Source organism: Ananas comosus, linkage group 19 (genome assembly GCF_001540865.1).
Source record: "Ananas comosus cultivar F153 linkage group 19, ASM154086v1, whole genome shotgun sequence".
Lineage (NCBI taxonomy): Eukaryota > Viridiplantae > Streptophyta > Magnoliopsida > Poales > Bromeliaceae > Ananas > Ananas comosus.
In genome coordinates, this window is record NC_033639.1 from 7149838 (window position 1) to 7170477 (window position 20640).

Below are 20640 nucleotides of genomic sequence, written 5' to 3' on the forward strand. Positions count from 1 at the left end.
AATCGAGAGGAGTACTGTTTGTGGACATGTGTCCATCCATAGGTGCACCCAGTGCACCATGGACCCAATAAAAAAATATAATTTTATTTTAGTGAATATATTTTAAAATTTATAAATATTAATATATAAACATTTTAAAATTTATAAAATAAATTGAATTAATTAAATTTTTAGTTTTGACATCTCTACTGTATAAGTTTACTGGTGCATATGAGATGTATGTGTACACTAGATGTAGCCAATGAACTCCACTAAAGGCCTAATATCTATTGTGGAGCGACCCTCCATTTCTAGACAAATGTCCTTTCCATAAATTCGGTGTACTCGATGCACCATAAATTATATAGAAAAATTTATTTTATTTTATTATTTGCATCTAAATTTTATAATTTTTAATATGTAAAAATTTAAAGTACTATACAGTAAATTTTCTTAATTTTATTGTTGACATCTCTATTATATAAATTTATTGGAGCATTGTTTGTGGACAGATGTCCATTCTATTAATGCATCTAGTGCATCATGGACACAATAAGAAAATTATAGCTTTATTCTAGTGAATATATCTAAAATTTATAAATATTAATATATAGACATTCTAAATACTATAAAATAATTTGAATTAATTAATTTTTTATTTTGCCATCCCTATTATACAAATTTACTGGTGTGCATGAAATAAATATGTATATTAGGTGCAGTTAATGAGTTCAACTAAAAATCACTTTAAATTAGACCTCTCAACTATGTTAATTTGATTAATATCTCACCAATCGTGAATTATTTCGATGTGAGTTATTTTTTAAAATTGGTTGAAAATTTTGTTAGATTTAACATTCTCATTACCTATCTACCATTAAATTAATTAAAAATTTTCTTTACTTTTTGTCAATTATCTGTTGGAAGTCCAAATTTTAGAAAAATTATATCTAATTTCTCCAAAGTCGGTATGCTTTAGAAAATTTTAAAATTTAGGGAACTCAAGTATATAGCATACCAACAAATAAAATCCGTAACAAAATCCTATATTTTAGAATTAAATATTAATACAAATGTATACTTAATAATAATATATATTATATTTTATAAATAAAATTAAGAATATATTCATACATCAGTAGCAAAGCGCGGGTACATCGCTAATATATTTAAAAAGTGAATGTAAATTTCAACATCCTGCTTATTTTTAAATATTAAAAAATTTATTTTTAAATAAATTAATGTAAAATTTATAGTATACTTTTGAATGTACACGGCGCGTGTGTGCGCGTCCGCGCAGCTTACTTGTCCGAGCAATTTGACGCGGTCCAGAATCAAAGCGCGACTGAAGAGCAGCCCAAAAGTTCGCCATGCGCGTCACGTACGTCTTTTTTTTTCCCTGGTTTTTTCTCCTAAATTTTTCTCCGTTCAAAGCTCAGAGTGTAAGCACCAAACACTACTCAACGAGCTAAGAATTAAGAATAAGAAAAAGAAGATGAGTACAATAAACGTGGGCTCGGCTTTGGCCTCTCATTTTAGTCAAAGGCAAAACAATTCTTCAGTGTAACAGTTTGATTAATTTGAACACAAAANTGTGAACTAGTCATTAGTGTTCTTTCAGCCTATTATTTTTTTAGTAAATTTTTTGGCTAATTTGCATAAAAAATTCACAAGTTTTGAGCTTTTGAAAAATTGAACCGTCTTTTTCGATTTTGTAGATTCGGACTAAATTTTCAGCAAACTAATTAAAATATCCTTATTCTTTTTTCTCTCTCTTTTTTTTTCTCTGGTTCTTTTTTTTTTTCTGTCCGAAAAGGCAGCGAAAGCAGAGGCAGTTCGTCTCGCCTCTGCCCTACACACCCTCGCCCTCGACCGCGCCCGCACCTCCCGCCCTCCTCGCCTCTGACCCTGCCGAGGCCACACCGCTACCTTCTTTTTTTTCTCTCCGACCCTCCACCACCGCTTTTGCGGCCCTCTCCGATGGTAATGAGGACGACAACGCATTCTCTTCTTCCACATCTACTACAGCAGATTTTGTACCTACCAAACCCACTTCTGGGAACCCACGTCCCCACCACCGTCGTTGACGATAAAGAGGAAGCACTTCTCGGCGCCAAAAAACTCGCCAGCGAGGAAAGAGGCACGCGGCCCACCCGCCTACGCTATAGGGCGGCGGCGAGCGTGGCCTCGACGGTGTCAGAGACGAAGAGGGCGAAGGTTGAACAGGAGCATCTCTAAATTAGCACTTTTGTTTGTTTAAAATAAAAAAAAAAATTTAACAAAAAGCCAAAACTAGAGAATAATGAAGAAAATCAGAGAAAAAGAAAGAAAAAAATGAAGTTGCACTGTTAAGATTAAATTGCAGTATTTTAAAAGAACGTCACATTATTATGGACGTAAGTTGCACTCTTTGAAATATAAATTGCACCCCTTAAAATGAAAGTTGCACTCTTTAAATAAAAATTATACTTTTTGAAAGATATTTATACAATTTTTTTTTTCTTGTTGCACTATTTGAGATGTAAACTGTACCCTTTAAGAGAAAAATAGTGTAAATATCTCTCAAAAAGTGCAACTTTCGTTTAAAGAGTACAACTTTTATCTTAAAAAATGCAATTTATATCTCAATGAGTACAATAAAAGGAGAAATAGTGTAAATGTCTCCCAAAGAGTACAATTTTTATTTAAAGAATGTAACTTTCATCTTAAATGGTGCAATTTACATCTTAAATAGTGTAACTTATACCCATAATAATGCAATGTTCTTTTAAAACAGTGCAATTTTATCTTAACAGTGCAACTTCACCTTTTTTCTTCTTCTTCTCTGATTTTCTTCATTATTCTCTAGTTTTTAGCTTTTAGTTATTTTTTAAAATTTCTTCTCTCGCAGAAGCTGTAGCACAGTCCTCAAGTGCTCCTCATGCTCAGCATCACTCCGGGAGTAAATCAAGATATCGTCAATGAAGACTATTACAAATCTATCCATGAACGGTTTGAACACTCTGTTCATCAAATCCATGAATGCGGTAGGGGCATTTGTCAATCCAAAAAGCATGACCGTAAACTCATAATACCTGTACCGAGTCCGAAAAGCTGTCTTGGGAACATCCTCGGCCCTCACCCGCAGCTGGTGGTAACCGGACTGGAGATCAATCTTCGAGAAGACACAAGATCCTTGTGTCTGATCAAACAGATCATCAATGCGCGGCAAAAGATACTTGTTCTTGATGGTCACCTTATTTAGCTCCCGGTAATCTACACATAACCTGAGAGAACCATACTTTTTCTTTACAAATAACACCGGCGCTCCCCAAGGCGATACACTAAGTCTCACATACCCCTTATCCATCAGATCCTGAAGCTGCGCCTTTAGCTCTCTCAGCTCCGCCGGTGCCATTGGATAAGGTACCTTTGAGATTGGTGCAGTTTAAGGAACTATATCAATCACGAACTCAATCTCCCTCTCCGGCGGCATTGTAGTCAACTCTGGAGGAAACACATCCGGAAACTTGCGGACTATAGGAATATCCTAGAGTCTCGGCGCCGCCGTAGGTACCTCAGCAACTGTTGCTAGAAAAGTGATGCATCCTCTACTCATCAGCTGTCGAGCCCTCGCGGAAGAAATTCAAATGGCAAACAACGTGCTCCTGCAGCCCCTAAAAGTGAACTCCTCCTGCCTGGCTCGCGAAACATCACCGTCCTCGCTCCACAATCGATAGTAGCAAAATACCGCACCAGCCAATCCATACCGAGCACAACGTCAAAGTCCTGCAGCTGCCCTAACACCAACAGGTCTGCGGGCAAGATCCACGAATCCAACTGCACCGGACATGACCAACAATACTCTGCAACCTGTAACACATGGTCGGGAATCTGCACCTCTCGTGCATGTGACAATGACCCTAACTCTAAACCATGCAACAATACAAATGCTCGACTAACAAAGAAATGCGATGCACCGGTATCAAAAAGTGTACGAGCTCTAATACTAGAAATCAAAATAATACCTGCCACCAGCCGGTTGGCTGCTGTAGAGTCCTCCACTTGGGCTGCATAGACCCTGCCACTCGGAGCCTACTGTCGCCGCTCACCCTGACGCGACACAAATGCCATATCCTACTGGCGGTATCTCGACGGTGCCCCGTAAGACTGCGGGGATGCTGGCTGTGCAGATACTGTAGATGGTGCTGGTGATGCTGCTCGAGGACAAGCTGATCTCATATGCCCAGGCAGACAGCAACTTTAACACATGCCCTCTCTCTGCTCGCACTGCCGGGGCTAGTGGGGTCCTCTGTGGCTGTCCCTGCTGACGGGATCCCCCAGAACGCTAACGCCCCGAAGACCCACGACTTTGAGAGCGTGATCGTGGCGGTCTCGGCAGATACCTATTGCTCGACTGTTCTGCATCATCTAGACAAAGGCGCTTTCGGTTCTCACTCTACCCCACGGCCTGAGTCCTCTCCCGAATGGAATCATCACCTCTCTTAACCCAAAGAGCCTGCTCCATCGACGCATCTAAGGTCCGCAACCTCTGCGCATGAACCAACCGGAAGATCTCGGGCCTCAAACCCTGCTCAAAGAGGTAAACTCAGTGCGCCTCATCCCTGGCCACGAACGACACACAGTTCAGGAGTCGTGTGAACTCCGGAATGTACTCCTGAACTGTCCGCTCACCCTGCTGGATCTTCTTCAGATCCTCCTCGAGCTTATGTTTCACAGTGTTGAAAAAATACATCCCGAACAGCATTCCACAGAACTCGTCTCACTTTATCTGCAGCGCTACTAGGCTATAGTCTCGCCTCATCCTCCTCCACCAGGCGTGAGCTTCGCCTGACAAACAGTGGACTCCCAGATGTACCTGCTCTCTCTGAAACAAATAGATCCTCACATAGCTTCTCCATCGCACTGACACCCAGCCCTCAACCACCCAGGCCTCAATGCAACTGCTATCGAAGATTGGCGGATCAAAACGGCAAAACCGAGCAAGCCTCTCTGTCAACCGCTCCTACTCGGCCTCTGTCATCTATACTGGCCCCCTAGTAGGCACAACGGGTGCCACAGGAATCTCCACTGGCGGGGGTACAACTGCGGCTGGTGCTGCCGCAGGAGTAGTCGGGGGTAGAACTAACCTCTCACACATCCTCTCCAACAACTCCCACTGTCGCCTCGTCACCTCCGTCAAGGCGGCCAACTGTGCATTCCAATCAGGAGGTGCACCCACCTCAGGTCGGGCCGTCTGCTCCACAACAGCGGATGCACTCGCCTTTGCCTGCTACGGCATCTCAGGAGGTACAGCACGATCCCGAGTCAACTGTGCACGATCCCGCGTAGACGTTCGACTTCGGAGACGGTACATAACTGCAAGAAATAGAACGGGGATAGATCAAACAAACACTCTCGACCCAATCAACGAAAGTCTAAATGGCGGCCTCTGTTTCTCCTCAAAATTATGTCGTCTGCAGCCAACATAATTTTTCTGGACCGAAATAGAAACTCCTTCAATCACTCCATCCGCTTTAGGAGGAGTTAAAACAATCAATCAGTGACTTTCGCGATAAATCACGCCTCTCGCGTCTTGCTTTCCTAAGGTTTGCAAACTTAGGTTTCCTAGGTCCCAACGACCTAATGCAAAGTTCTGATACCAACTTAATCTGTCACGTCCCGAATTTCACGTTTCCTGGGCCCGTTGACAAATCCGCCGTATATAAAGAAATTTCTCCTATATACGAAGCGATAGCTGTACCTGTAAAACATACAATACTACGACCGGTAATATAGAGCTGCTAGAAGACAAAGATATCCAGGTAGAAAAAGACAGTTCACTATACATACAACATCCAGTACACAAAAACTCGCCCAGCAAGATACAGTAAAGGTATGTATATGAACTCAAAAACCACACTACCTGAAGCGGGTAATCCTCTAGCTCGGCGACTCGTCGGTAGGGCTTTCGCTCGCAACGCCCTTGCCACGATCTGCCTCAGAAGATTCAACAGCCGGAACCGGAGGCTCTGCAAAAACAGTGGTAACAACTCGGCGTGAGAACTACTGTAAACACAAGTAGTCCTCAGTGGGTACCGCCCTCAACAACGTCGGTCCACCCACTAAGTCTACAGAAGGGAGCAAGAATAGTAGGAAAATGCTGGGAGAAAATCTATAGCTAAAAGCCACTACACTATCATGCTCTACTCTAACCAACTGTAGTAAATGTCAATCCTGACCCGATCTCACTGGGACTGTAAGCATACCCGTCCCTGGGACTGTGAATACACCCGTCCAGCCCGGTTGCAACTATACAGCTATCTCCACACTAAGCAGTCAGTGGAGAGCAAGTCCAACCTGCCCGAACGACACTAACACGAAAACACAACGCCCGTCTCCGGAGTGGCACTCCTAGGAGCTACCCAACCGAGTACGCAGCGTATCTCTGTCAAGCTCAATCAGGCTCTTACAAGCCAAAGTCAAGTAAATCAGGTTCAACTAGTCTAACAACCAACAGGTCGCGTGCCCTCGGCACAATCTGACGCCAAAACAGCGTTATGGGTCACCGTCAATCCAGACGGCACCCAACAGTCCGGAACAGTCTAAATGCTACTGTAAAAATACACTCGGCATCCCAGCACGAGCGTAACTGAAATCTAAACTACCTGGGGTATCCACCACGCTAATACTACGGCGATACAAAATAACAACGGCTCCTAGAGCTAAATCAGGTAGTTTAAACATGTGACAGGTTCGAATCGCAGGTTTTCTCCTAAGTCATATCCAAGTCCGACATATGCAAGTAGATATAGGCAAACAACAAGACTCCAATTCAGATTTTATGAACGACTATACTAAATCAATGAATTTAGCAATTGCAATATACAACATACTACCTCGCACACATGCCGACTATATAAATGCACTTAGAAGCTAAACCGACGTTTAACCCACCTCAAAAGCTAAACCCAATCCGGCGCGACGCCGCGAACGGCGGAATCGCACCCTCGCCCGGCCTCCTCGCGATGCTACGATGATGAACGCACACTCGAACAGCATCGAGGCGAGACGTCGGCGACACTCGAACTCCAACCGAGCTCCTCCACAATTGGTCAAGCTAGAGAGAGAGAGGGAAGGAAGCAGGGGAAATAATCTCTCAGCTCTCCTCACACCTGTATATAGCTGGGGGAAAAGAGTGATATGAACGAGGCATGGCAAAGACCAATTTGCCCCTCACCTACCCTAGTGTACCGGTACACGGGCATTTGTACCGGTACAAATGGCAACCCGAGAACAGATGCGCAGGTTCTGGCAAAAATGTACCGGTACACCTCGATGGCTGTACCAGTATAGGAAGTGTACCGGTTACAACAGGCAGAAACAGCCTTTTTCCAATTTGCAATGCTCACACCCTGCTCTCGCGTCGTAATGAGTCCGTTTAGCGTCTAATTCGCACCAACGCGACTCAAACTTGTCACGACATTCTCCAGAGCTGTCGACAAGCCTCAACAGCTGAACTCCAGGGATACCAAAAAAAGATATTACTAAAAAATATTTGGAATATTTGAGAAAAATATAGATGAAAATGAAAAAAAGATATTACTAACAAAATATATATTTTATATTTGATAAATGTATAAATGTAAATGAGAAAATACTAAAAAAAGATATACTAAAACAGTATAAAAGTATATTAAAAAAAAATTCAGTTTAGATCAAAATACCTCTCCAAATGTGGAGAAGGTGGCGAATGCGACAATATGCCATTGTCGGCGATGATAATGACGATATGCCGGTGCCAATGTATAAATATAAATGAGAAAATACTAAAAAATAAATATACTAAAATAGTATAAAAGCATATTAAAAAAAAGTTCAGTTTAGATCAAAATACCTCTCCAAATGTGGCAACGGTGGCGAAGGCAACAACATGCCAGTGTCGGCGATGACGATGACGATATGCCTGTGCCAGCGACGGGGACAAATGAGAAAGGATATTAGTAAAAAAAATATTTGACAATATTTGAAAAAAATACAGGTGAAAATGAAAAAAGATATTACTAAAAAAATATATACTGATGATTTGCGCAATTAATGTGAGAGATAAAAGGTCATGAAGATACACACTTATCAGCATTTAAAAATCTTAAAAAGTAAAACAAAGTATACGAAAGACGAATTGGGTAGGAAATTATATTATGACATATTAAAATGAATTAGTTGGACCAAAATACCTTTCCAACTATGGCGAAGGTGATCGAGAACGACGATGAGAAACGAATAAAATATTACTAAAATAATATATTTGAGAAAACGTATAGTGAAATGAAAAAGGATATACTTTATTATATTTAAGAAACGTATAGATGGAGATGAGAAAGTATTAAAATAAGATATACTTTATGTATGGATAAGTATTATGATGAGATAAAATTGGGTATGGATAAGAATTAAGATATTTTCTATATAATTAAAATTTTAATTATGTTTACTTTTAAAAGTTAAAATTTAATTTCGATCCACTTTAAGTTTGAAATTCAAAAATTTTAAAATTTGTAAAATTTAATTTTGATTTACTTTAAGATTTAAATTCAAATATGTGGGTAGTGAAGATATTATATATTTTTGAGAAATCCAAAATTTAATGAATTATTTAAAATAAATGGTTCAAAATTTCTGACGATGAAAAAATTAGTAAAAAAGATAGAGACATTTTCGGAAAGAAATTCATGTTTAATTCAAAATTCAAAATTTAATTTTGATCTACTTTAAGATTTAAGTTCAAATGTGAAGATAATGGAGATATTATATGTTTATGACGAACTCAAAATTTCTGGACATAAAAAATTAGTTAAAAAGATAGAGATATTTTCGTAATAAAATTCATATTTAATTTAAAATTTAAAATTTTATTTTGATTCATTTTAATATTTAAATTCAAATGCGAGGATATATTTAATTCAAAATTATGATAGGTTGAAAAAAAATTTGAGAAACAAAGAGAAAAGATTAAAATTTTGATGAGATATTTGAAAAACGCATGGATATTACGTGTGAGAAAGGTTAACCGGATATTATGTATGTGGTTGATGTTTATGATAGGTAGATTAATGAGATATTTGAAAAATTTACGGATATTACGTTGAGAAAAGATTGACGGGTACGGATATTATACGTGAGAAAGAAAATATTTGAGAAACGCGTAGATAGAAAATATGATATAAATATAAGTGTATTATTGTCGCAAAAAATGACAGATACTTTTATTTTCAATCGTTAGATAAGATCTAATGGCAAAAAAAAGATACCTTTATTTGAGAATAAATTATTACTTAGTTGGAAAAAAGAAAATATTCAAAACTTACGCTTTTATAAATAGTATAGATAGAAAATGTTCACTTCACCCCTACCTTAGTGCTCCATTAAGGTTCTGTTTATAAAATATTATTATATATTATTTTATACCAAAAATACCCTCAGTCTCTTCTTCTCAACGGTTGTCACATCTTTCCTCGCTGCCTCGCCCTCCTCCGCTGCCTCACCCTGCCCCACATCGTCGTCCGCGCCCACAAATACCCCCTCGCCCTCCTCTGCCGCCTCGCCTTCGCCCTCGCCCTCGCCCTTTCCCACCTCTCCATCCACGCCCACCTCGATTTTCTTCCTATTGTCGTTGAAATGGAGAGGGGGGTGAGGGTGTAGAAGGAGAAAAGAAGAAGGTGGAGAAGAAAATGGAGACAAATTGTGGTTGATCAAGGCGCGAAAACTGAAAGAGAAGGGGCAGCGGATGAGCAAGATTAGGATAGAGACGAAGATATAAGGGACAAATTGGTCATTTTATCATCACAGTTTAACACCGTACCCCTTGTGAACATTTTTTATTTTATAAGGAGGCAAAGTGTAGGTTTTTAAATAACAGGGGAAGTAAAAAAGCGGGTATTGACAGAGAGATTTTATGTAATTTAGCCTATTTATAATTGCATGGAGCCGAAAGGCAGTCAATTTGTCTCATAGTAAATCTAACGGCAGAAAACTCGATAGTACCAAATGCTTAGTCGTATCGACAGTATCCCAGTCGGACTCTCTCTCTCTCTATATATATATATATGAAGAAAATTTTGCATAGACTAATTAATTAGATAATTTTATAGGACTGTAAATATAAAAAAATAAGAATTAAAAAATTTAAACAAAGTTGGAAGAAAAAAATTGAAGAAACAAAGGAATGTAAGAAAAATATAAGAGCTATTAGTAAATAAAATTATTTTCTAAGAGTCTATGTGAAAAAGAAATGGAGAAAAATATCATTAAAATAATATAAATAAGTTTTAAGAATAAATAATGAACACAGGATAGTAAGAGAGAAATTGTCTTTACACCAAGTGCATGTAAAAGTATTTTTTTTCAGCACATTTATAAAACTTTGCCAAAAAAGCAAAAAATCTAGTAATCTTTACATCTAGAAGTTTATATTTTATAGATTGTATTTATCAGATTAAATCTTAATTTTGTTATATTAATTATTAAAAAAAGGTTTGGTTCATGCAATGAATTGCTAGATCTAATACAAGAAATATTTTTTTTTTTTAGTTGGGAAGGATATTGAGAGACAGAGAGAGGAAAGGAAGAGAGAGAGAATGTGTCTTATACACTATTAAATATATAATTATTTTTTTTGCACCGCATTTATAAAAGTTTATCATAGAAGCAAAAATCCAATAATTTTCATATTTAGACTTTTTTTGTAATATCCTTGGTTTGGAGTTGGTAAAGGGATAAGGATGCCACCTATACCCCTCCCCCCGATAGTTATCTTCAACTAAGTATGTATAATTAGCTTTTTCTCCTCTCTCTCTCTCTAGTTTGAGTATATACTTGGTAGAGGCCACGACGGTTGGAGTTCGGATCGACGTCGATTTCACGCCGGAGAGCCGTTTGAGCCTACGTGCGTTGTGGTAGCGCCATTGGAGGCCGGACGAGTGCGTGTTTTCCCTTCTTTCGACTTCTCACCATCGTTGGATTAGCTTTTCAAGGTGGGTTAATGTAATGCTTACCGAATTCTGCAGATTTCCTCCTAATTCTATATGTTGACAGCATGTATTTTTCTGCTTTGTATAACATGTTTAGTAGCTCGATTTCTTGATTTGCATTATTCTTAAATGAAATCTGAATTGGAGCTTAGAATGTTAGATAAATTATACATGTTGGGCTTGAAATTGATTTAGGAGAAAACATATAGATCCTACACTGTCACTTTCTGAAAAAGTACCGGATTTAGCTGCTGAAGCTGTTGCGCCTTGTATCTACGCTATTAGTGCGCATTTGATACTTGGATAGCTTCTGAAGTTGTTGCGCTTTGTATCCACGATGTTAGTGCGCATTTGATACTCGGATAGCTTCTGAAACTATCGCGCTTTGTATCCACGCTGTTAGTGTGCATTTGATAGTCGGATAGCTTTAGGCGCTGTGGTTCTTTTGTATCGCCGCTGTTTGTATGCAGTCGATATCCAGATTAGTGTAGGATGAGTTTACGTTCGTACTGAAATACCGAGCTCATTTTGTAGTAGTGTGTAGACTGCTTCAGACTATCGGGTGTCTTCACGGTTGACGGTGGACCCAGATTTCTGTACTTGCATCAGATTGTGCCGAGGGCACGTGAGCTTTGGTTGTGAGACACGCTGCATACTCGATTTGGTAGCGCCCACAAGTGCCACTCCGGAGTCGGGCTTAGTGCTTTTGCGTTGATGTCGATTTGTCCTGGTTGGACTTGCTCTCCACTGACGACCTAATTTGGTGGCAGTTAGTGTAGCTTCGATAGATGGGACGGGTGTGTTTACAGTCCCTAGTGAGATTGGGTTAGGTTTTGCATTTTTTCTACAGACAGATAGTGTTGGATCACGATAGTATAGTGGCATATAGCTGTAGATTCGTTCCAGCTTTCCTTACTATCCCTTTTTACATCTGTAGACTTAGTGGGTCAGCTGTTGAGGTCGATAGCGGTACCCATTAAGGACTACTTCTTTTTTCAGTAGTTCTCACACCCAGTTGTGGACCCTTTTTGCAGAGCCTCCTTCTTCGGCTGCTGCTGTTGCTGATACAGATCGTGGAAAAGGCGCTGCGAGCTAGACCCTCTCCATTTGCTGCAGAATAGAGATATACCAGCTACAAGTAGTGTTAGTTTTTGGGTTCTTATACATACTGATGTTAGTACCTCGCTAGAGCGAATATTTTTGTATCAGGATACTATGTATGTATGTTGAACCGATATTATTTATATATGTTTTTCTTTTTAACAGCTCTATACTACTGGTTGTAGTATTGTATGATTACAGGTACAGGTACAGCTATTGCTTTATATACAGGAAAAATTTCTATATATATGGCGGGTCTGTTAACGTGTCCGGGGAAACGAGTAATCCAGGGTGTGACAGATTAAGTTGGTATCAGAGCTTAATATTAGGTCGTTGGGACCTAGGAACCTTAAGTTTGGCAAACCTTAGGAAGGCAAAACGTGAGAGGTGTGAATTATCACGAAAGTCAGTGATTGATTTCTTCTAACTCCTTCTAGAGTGGAGTGAGTGACTGAAGGAGTGTCTGTTTCGGCCAGAAAAATTATGTCGGCTGCAGACGACATAATTTTGAGAAGAAACAGGGGCCGCCTTCTAGACTTTCGCTTGATTAGGTCGAGCGTTGATTGTGTTTTGTATCTGACCCTTATTTTGATTTCAAGTGACCATGAGACCTTATCGACGTCGAGGTCGACCGTTGACACGAGGTCCGTCTGCGCCGCCGGGGATGCCAGAGCAGGCGGGACCGATTGCACCCGCGGATTTGAGAGAGCAGTTGGTTGCCTTGACAGAGGTAATCAAGCAGCAGGGTATGCTATTGCAGAGGATGTACGAGACTGTCACTCAGCGGTCGGGTATTGAGCCAGGAGCATCCGTGCAGCAGACACTCTGGGTAGAGTAAGGTACTATATCAATCCAGAAGCAGGCTACGGTGCCGGGGCAGAGTCAGGATAGGAAGCGCTCGGTTCCAGATGACGGAGGACAGTCGAGCAGCAAACGTCCGCCGAGGCCTCCACGATCACGCTCTCAGGGTCGTGGGTCTTCGGTGCATTAGCATTCTGAGGGATCTCGTCAGCAGAGGCAGTCGCAGAGGACGCCGCAGTGTGTGATTTGTGGGGGACCACACTGGCCTCGACAGTGTGAGCAGAGAGAGGGCCGGTGTTATGGATGTGGACGGTCTGGACATATGAGGGCAGCTTGTCCCCGAGCAGTATTACCAGCACCATCGATGACGTTAGCTCAGCCAGAACTTCAGCAGACTTATGGAGCACCACCAAGTAACCCTCAGGATGACAGAGCATCTGTGTCGCGACAGGGTGAGCGGCGACAGCAGGCCTCGAGTGGCAGGGTATATGCAGCTCAAGTGTAGGACTCTACAGCAATCGACCGAGTGGAGACAGATATCATTTTGATTTCCGGCATTCGAGCTCGTACTTTTTTTGATACCGATGCATTACATTCTTTTGTTAGCCGAGCATTTGCATCATTGTATGGTCTAGAGGTAGGGTCGTTGCTGCATGCACGAGAGGTGCAAATTTTCGACCATATTTTATAGGTGGTAGAGTGTTGTTCGTCGTGTCCGGTGTAGTTGGACTCGTGGATCATGCCTGTAGACCTGTTGGTCTTAGGCTAGTTGCAGGACTTTGACGTGGTACTCAGCATGGATTGGCTGGCGCGATACTATGCTACGATCGACTGTGGAGCGAGGACGGTGACGTTCCGCGAGCTAGGCCAGGAGGAGTTCACTTATAGAGGCTGCAGGAGTACGTTGTTTGCCACTTGGATTTCGTCGGCGAGGGCTCGATAATTGATGAGTAGAGGATGCATTACTTTTCTGGCGACGGTTGTGGAGGTGCCTACGGCGGCGCCGGGACTCGAGGATATCCCTATAGTTTGCGAGTTTCCATATGTTTTTTCTCCGGAGTTGACGACGATGCCGCCGGATAGAGAGATCGAGTTTGTGATTGATGTAATTCCTGAAACTACACAAATCTCGAAGGCACCTTACCGGGTAGCACCGGCAGAGCTGAGAGAGCTAAAGGCGCAGCTTCAGGATCTGATGGATAAGGGGTATGTGAGACTCAGTGTATCGCCTTAGGGAGCGCCGGTGTTATTCGTTAAGAAAAAGGATGGTTCACTTAGATTGTGTGTGTATTATCGGAAGCTGAATAAAGTGACAATCAAGAACAAGTATTCTTTGCTGCGTATTGATGATCTGTTTGATCAGCTGCAAGGATCTTGTGTCTTCTCGAAGATTGATCTTCAGTCAGGTTACCACCAGCTGAGGGTGAGGGCCGAGGATGTTCCCAAGACGACTTTTCGGACTCTGTACGGGCATGATGAGTTTACAGTGATGCCTTTTGGATTGACGAATGCCCCTGCCGCATTTATAGATCTGATGAATAGAGTATTCAAGCCGTTCTTGGATAGATTTGTGGTTGTATTTATTGATGATATTTTGATATACTCCCGGAGTGATGCCGAGCATGAGGAGCACTTGAGGCTGAGAGAGAAGAAGCTGTATGTTAAGTTGAAGAAGTGCGAGTTCTGGTTGCGGAAGGTTATTTTCTTGAGCCATGTGATTTCTGCAGGGGGAGTAATAGTGGACTCCAAGAAGATTGATGCTATTCGGGATTGGCCCAGACCAACGACGGTGACGGAGGTGAGGAGTTTCCTTGGACTTGCTGATTATTACCGTTGGTTTGTGGAAGATTTTGCGAAACTTTCCACACCCCTTACTCGATTGACTCGAAAGGGAATTAAGTTCATCTATAGTAAGGATTGTTAGAGGAGCTTCGATGAGTTGAAACAGAGATTGATGTCAGCTCCTATCCTTGCCCTCCCAGTAATGGGGGAAGGATTTGTGATTTACAGTTATGCCCCGCACAGTGGTTTGGGTTGTGTGCTGATGCAGTATGGTATGGTAATTACTTATGTTTCACGGTAATTGAAGGATTATAAGAAGAATTACCCTACGCATGACTTGGAGCTTGCCGCAATAATTTTTGCTTTGAAGTTGTGGCGGCATTATTTGTATGGCGAGCATTGTGAGATTTTCACTAATCATAAAAGTCTGAAGTATATGTTCACTCAAAAAGAGTTGAACCTAAAACAACGCCGGTGGTTTGAGTTGTTGAAGGGCTATGATATTAGTATTCAGTATCACCCCAGTAAGACGAACGTGGTGGCATATGCGTTGAGTAGGAAGGCAGTGCAGAGTTTGAGCATAATGATTACTTAGCAGAGGCCGTTTCTTGAGGAGCTGCAGCGGTTGAGACTCGAGGTAGTGTCCCCTGGGTCTACTGCAAGACTTATGTCTATAGTCTTGCAGTCCACTCTATTGGATAGGATCCGAGAGAAACAGAGTGGAGACTCTCACTTGTTGAGAATTTGAGAGCTGTTAGAGAGGGAACAGGCAGAGGATTTTGTCGTGAACAGTTCGGGAGTACTGCGGTACAGGGACCAACTGTGTGTGCCTATGGATTTAGAGATCTGAGAGAATATTTTGAGAGAGGCTAACTATTCACCTTATACGGTTCACCCTGGTGGAACCAAGATATATAAAGATTTGAAGGCACACTTTTGGTGGAATGGAATGAAGAAAGATATTGGCAGATATGTGGCCCAGTGTCTTACTTGTCAACAGGTAAAGACAGAGCATCAAGTACCTGCTGGTAAACTTCAGAGTCTGCTAGTGCCCGAGTGGAAATGGGAGCAGATCACGATGGACTTTGTCGTGGGGTTGCCGAGAGCATAGGGTGGTTTCAATGTTATTTTGGTGATAGTGGACAGACTGACTAAGTCTGCTCACTTTCTACTAGTATAGACCATCTGGTCCCGGGAAAGACTCACTCAGTTATATCTGAAAGAGATTGTGAGATTGCATGGTGTGCTAATAACTATAGTATCAGATCAGGACCCGAGGTTTGTTTCGCACTTTTGGAAGAGTCTTCAGACAACCTTGGGTACGCAGTTGCATTTCAGCACGGCGTTTCACCCACAGACGGATGGTCAGTCAGAGCGGACTATTCAGACTTTGGAGGACATGCTGAGCGCATGTGTCTTGAACTTTAGAGGAGGGTGGCATCGACATTTGAGACTGGTTGAGTTTCCGTACAACAACAGCTATCAAACAAGCATTCAGATGGCTCCGTTTGAAGCGTTGTATGGACGCAGGTGTCGATTCCCTTTACATTGGAGTGATGTGGGTGAAAGAAAGACTTTGGGGCCTGAGATTCTGATAGAGGCTGAGGAAAAGGTTAAAGCTGTGCGACGACATCTTTTAAAAGCTCAGAGTCGACAGAGGAGCTACGCAGATGCGAGGAGACGAGACTTAGAGTTTCAGGTTAGAGATCATGTGTTCCTGAAAGTCTCGCCGTCCAGAGGTATACGCAGATTTGGAGTGCGTGGGAAACTCAGTCCATGCTTTGTAAGCCCTTTTGAGGTATTGGAGCAAGTTAGGCCAGTTGCTTACAGAATTGCTCTACCCCCACAACTGGCCGGTATTCATGATGTTTTCCACGTCTTGGCATTGAGGAGATACGTGTTTGACCCCTCACACGTGATCGACTTCACACCGCTGGAGCTTGGCGAGGACTTGAGATATGAGGAGCGACCACTGCGAATTCTGGCTCGTGAAACAAAAAAATTGCGCAATCGGGTCATTCCTTATGTAAAAGTGCAGTGGAGTCATCACGAGGAGCGTCAGGCGACGTGGGAGTCGGAGACGGTGATGCGGAAGTCCTACCCCTACTTGTTCGAGACTCAGGTTTGAGGTATGTTTTAAGTTTCGAGGATGAAACTTTTTGTAGTGGGGGAGAATGTAATATCCTTGGTTTGGAGTTGGTAAAGGAATGAGGATGCCACCTATACCCCCTACCCCCCTGATAGTTATCTTCAACTGAGTATGTATAATTAGCTTTTTCTCCCTTCTCTCTCTCTAGTTTGAGTATATACTTAGTGGAGGCCACGACGGTTGGAGTTTGGATCGACGTCGATTTCGTGCCGGAGAGCCGTTTGAGCTTACGTGCGTCGTGATAGCGCCGTTGGAGGCCGGACGAGCGCGTGTTTTTTCTTCTTTCGACTTCTCGCCGTCGTTGGATTAGCTTTTCGAGGTGGGTTAATGTTATGCTTAGCAAATTCTGCGGATTTTCTCTTAATTCTATATGTTGATAGTATGTATTTTTTCGCTTTGTATAGCATGTTTAGTAGCTCGATTCGTTGATTTGCATTGTTCTTAAATGAAATCTGAATTGGAGCTTAGAATGTTGATAAATTATACATGTTGGACTTGGAATTGACTTAGGAGAAAACATATAGATTCTATACTGTCACTTTCTGAAAAATTACCAGATTTAGCTGCTGAAGCTGTTGCACCTTGTATCCAAGCTGTTAGTGCGCATTTGATACTTGGATAGCTTCTGAAACTGTTGCACTTTGTATCCACGCTGTTAGTGCGCATTTGATATTCGGATAGCTTCTGAAGCTGTTGCGCTTTGTATCCACACTGTTAGTGCGCATTTGATACTCTGATAGCTTTAGGCACTGTGGTTCTTTTGTATCGCCGCTGTTTCTATGCGGTGGATACCCAGATTAGTGTAGGATGAGTTTACGCTCGTGCTGGGATGCCGAGCTTATTTTACAGTAGTGTGTAGACTGCTTCGGACTGTCGAGTGCCTTCGCGGTTGATCCTTTTTGCAGTAGTTCTCACACCCAGTTGTGGACCCTTTTTGCAGAGCCTCCTTCTTCGGCTGCTGCTGTTGCGGATACAGATCGCGGAAAGGGCGCTGCGAGCTAAACCCTCTCCATTTGCTGCAGACTAGAGATATACCAACTACAGGTAGTGTTTATTTTTGGGTTCTTATACATACTGATGTTAGTATCTCGCTGGAGCGAGTGTTTTTGTATCAGGATACTATATATGTATGTTGAACAGATGTTATTTATATATGTTTTTTTTTTTAGCAGCTCTATATTACTGGTTGTAATATTGTATGATTACAGGTATAGGTAAAGCTATCGCTTCGTATACAGAAAAAATTTCTGTGTATATGGCGGGTCTATTAACGTGGCCGGGGAAACCAGTAATCAGGGGCGTGACATTTTTATATTGTAGATTAATTACAATTATTATATTTTATTTTGATTTTGCTATGTTAATCATTAAAATATAAATTTGATTTACACAATGAATTGTCAGACCTAGTGTATCAAATATTTTTTTCCTGTAGTTCGAGAGAGAGAGAGAGAGAGGAAAGAATCAAAGAATGATACGTGCACCAAAAGAACTCACATTTCACATGTTTATTATATGGCTTAATTGTATACAGGTTCCCGCAAACATGATTAATTACGGATATTTTCATGCAAAGTTCAACTTTCAGATATATCTATGCAAAAGTCCTAATGTTTTCCGATACGTCCCTGCCGTTAGGATCCGTTAGAGAAATTTAGTTAATGACGGTTAAAATATTTAACCATGATTAATTAATAAGATGAATTGATAATTTTACCCCTCTTCCTCTTCCTCTTTTGCTTGTCGGAGTGGTCGTCGTCGTCGTCGTCACCAGCGAGGGGGCGATCGCGGTGGAGAAAGAGGAGCCGCGGTCATAGAGGAAGCGGCTGATAGAGGCCACCTCAACGGTGGAAGGGGATTGGGCGGACCCGGACCGTTGGATCGGGCGATGCTTCTCGTGGGAGATCGGCGCCGACCTCGCCATCCCCGGCGGTGCCTTCGGCTGAGGTAAGTGTGGCGGCGGCCGGACAACGACCTCCGCCGCCAACTTCTTCTTCTCCTTCGTATCCTCCTTTTCTTTCTCTTTTTCTCATCCTTCTTCTTTGTCGTCGTCATCGATGATCCAATCGTCGTGCCCGCGTAGGCTGTCGTCATGAGCGCTTCCGACGACATCGGCTGCACCTTCACCTTCCTCCTCGCCGCTGCGGGCGTCAGCCTCGTCCTTATCGGCCGCAACTTCAACGAGCTCCGCGACATCGCTACCGCCATCCGCTCCCGCAGCCCAAAAAGGAAGAGAAAGAGGAAGAGGGCAAAAATGTCATTTCACAAACTTACTCTTAAAAAATAAACAACTCCTTTACGGATCCTAACCAGAGAGACTTATCTGAAAACATTAGAACTTTTGTAGGGATAACATCTAAAAGTTGAACTTTGCAGAAATATATCTGTAATTTACTATATTTACGAGGACCTTTATGCAATTTACAGTTATTATATAGATAAATTGCACCAATTTGTTTAAGATAAGATTTTCGTCGTGACAAGAAAATGGAGAAGCATGTATTTACACGCATGCTTTTGATTCAACTTTGCTGTGGCCTAATTGCGTTCGAGATTTGGCAATACTAAACCGACTCTTAATCATGGAAACTTTTTTTAAAAAGAAAAAGAAAAAGAGTAAGTCGCACTTAGTCTGTAAACTTGCAGCCAAGTTTCACTTTGATCAACAAATTTGTAGCATTAGAATAATAGTGGTCTCCTATAGGAGTATGTTTGGTATGGGAAAAAACCGAGGACAATAAAATTTATTCCCAATATTTTGCCAAACGCTTTAAGAAAGTTGGTCAGGACAACTCTTCTAGTCAAACCGGATTATTCTAGATAATTCGTGAATAACGCGAGAACAACTATTCCACCTTTTCAGTGGAATAAGGCTATTCTCGTGTTGTATCTAAATAATTAAATGTAAAGAAAGATATAACCACGCTTATACCTAGCTAAATAAAATAATAATAAATATAAAAATAAATAATAATAAGAAGAAGGTTTTTTATTTTATTTTTTATATTTATAGTAATAATATTATTAATAATAATATTTATTATTGTTATTATTAGAAGTATAACACTATTATTATTGTAAATAAAATAATATATATTATAACATATAATATGTTAAAATATATTATTTTGCATTGTTTATATATAGATTTCCAGGAGAGTTTTGCGTCTTTTTGCGCCTCGCGCCTTTTCAAACACTGATTATAACCTATAATATTTTAAAATGTAATTATTTTGCATTGTTTATATATAGTTTTTTTTATTATTCTCTACTATTCTTGAGACAAATACCAAATACAGTTTTAATTATTCTTAAGAATAAAATTAAGAATTTTTAACTCAACACAATTTTGAACTTATTCTTATATATCCTTGAATAACTAGCTATTTTAAGAATAAAAAAGCTTATTCCTAAATATGTTAACCTCAAACTAGGGTTTAGCAGGTGGTTGGTGGAATAATATAATCTAAGGGATGGATTGGTCAAAGCTTCGTTAATTTTGTTAGAAATAATCTTAGGGTGTGTTTGGATCCTTGTAAAACACCTCCGAAAAAAAAATTTTCGGTTGAAAATTTTTTTTCCCATGTTTGGTTGTCCGTAAAATTCTTTTTGGAAAAGTTATTTTATAGATTTTTTGAAAAAAATCGGTTTTCGTTTTCTGCGTTCCATCGCGAAAAATAAAAACTAAGGAGGAAAGGGCACGGCGTTGGGCGCGGAGGGGAGAAGGAGGCGCGGTCCACGAGGTCGAAGGGGCCTCGTGGACCGCATGAGAGGGAGGTCCACGGTGGACCTCCCTCTCATTATATATATATATATATA

General features: G+C 41.0%; 1 long non-coding RNA gene across 1 annotated transcript; it reads left to right on the top strand.

The window, feature by feature from the left end:
- On the top strand, window positions 10796-19222 carry LOC109725254. Its single transcript, XR_002220221.1, has 4 exons — window positions 10796-10991; window positions 17762-17865; window positions 18571-18768; window positions 18905-19222. It is a non-coding gene; the product is annotated as an uncharacterized LOC109725254 (long non-coding RNA).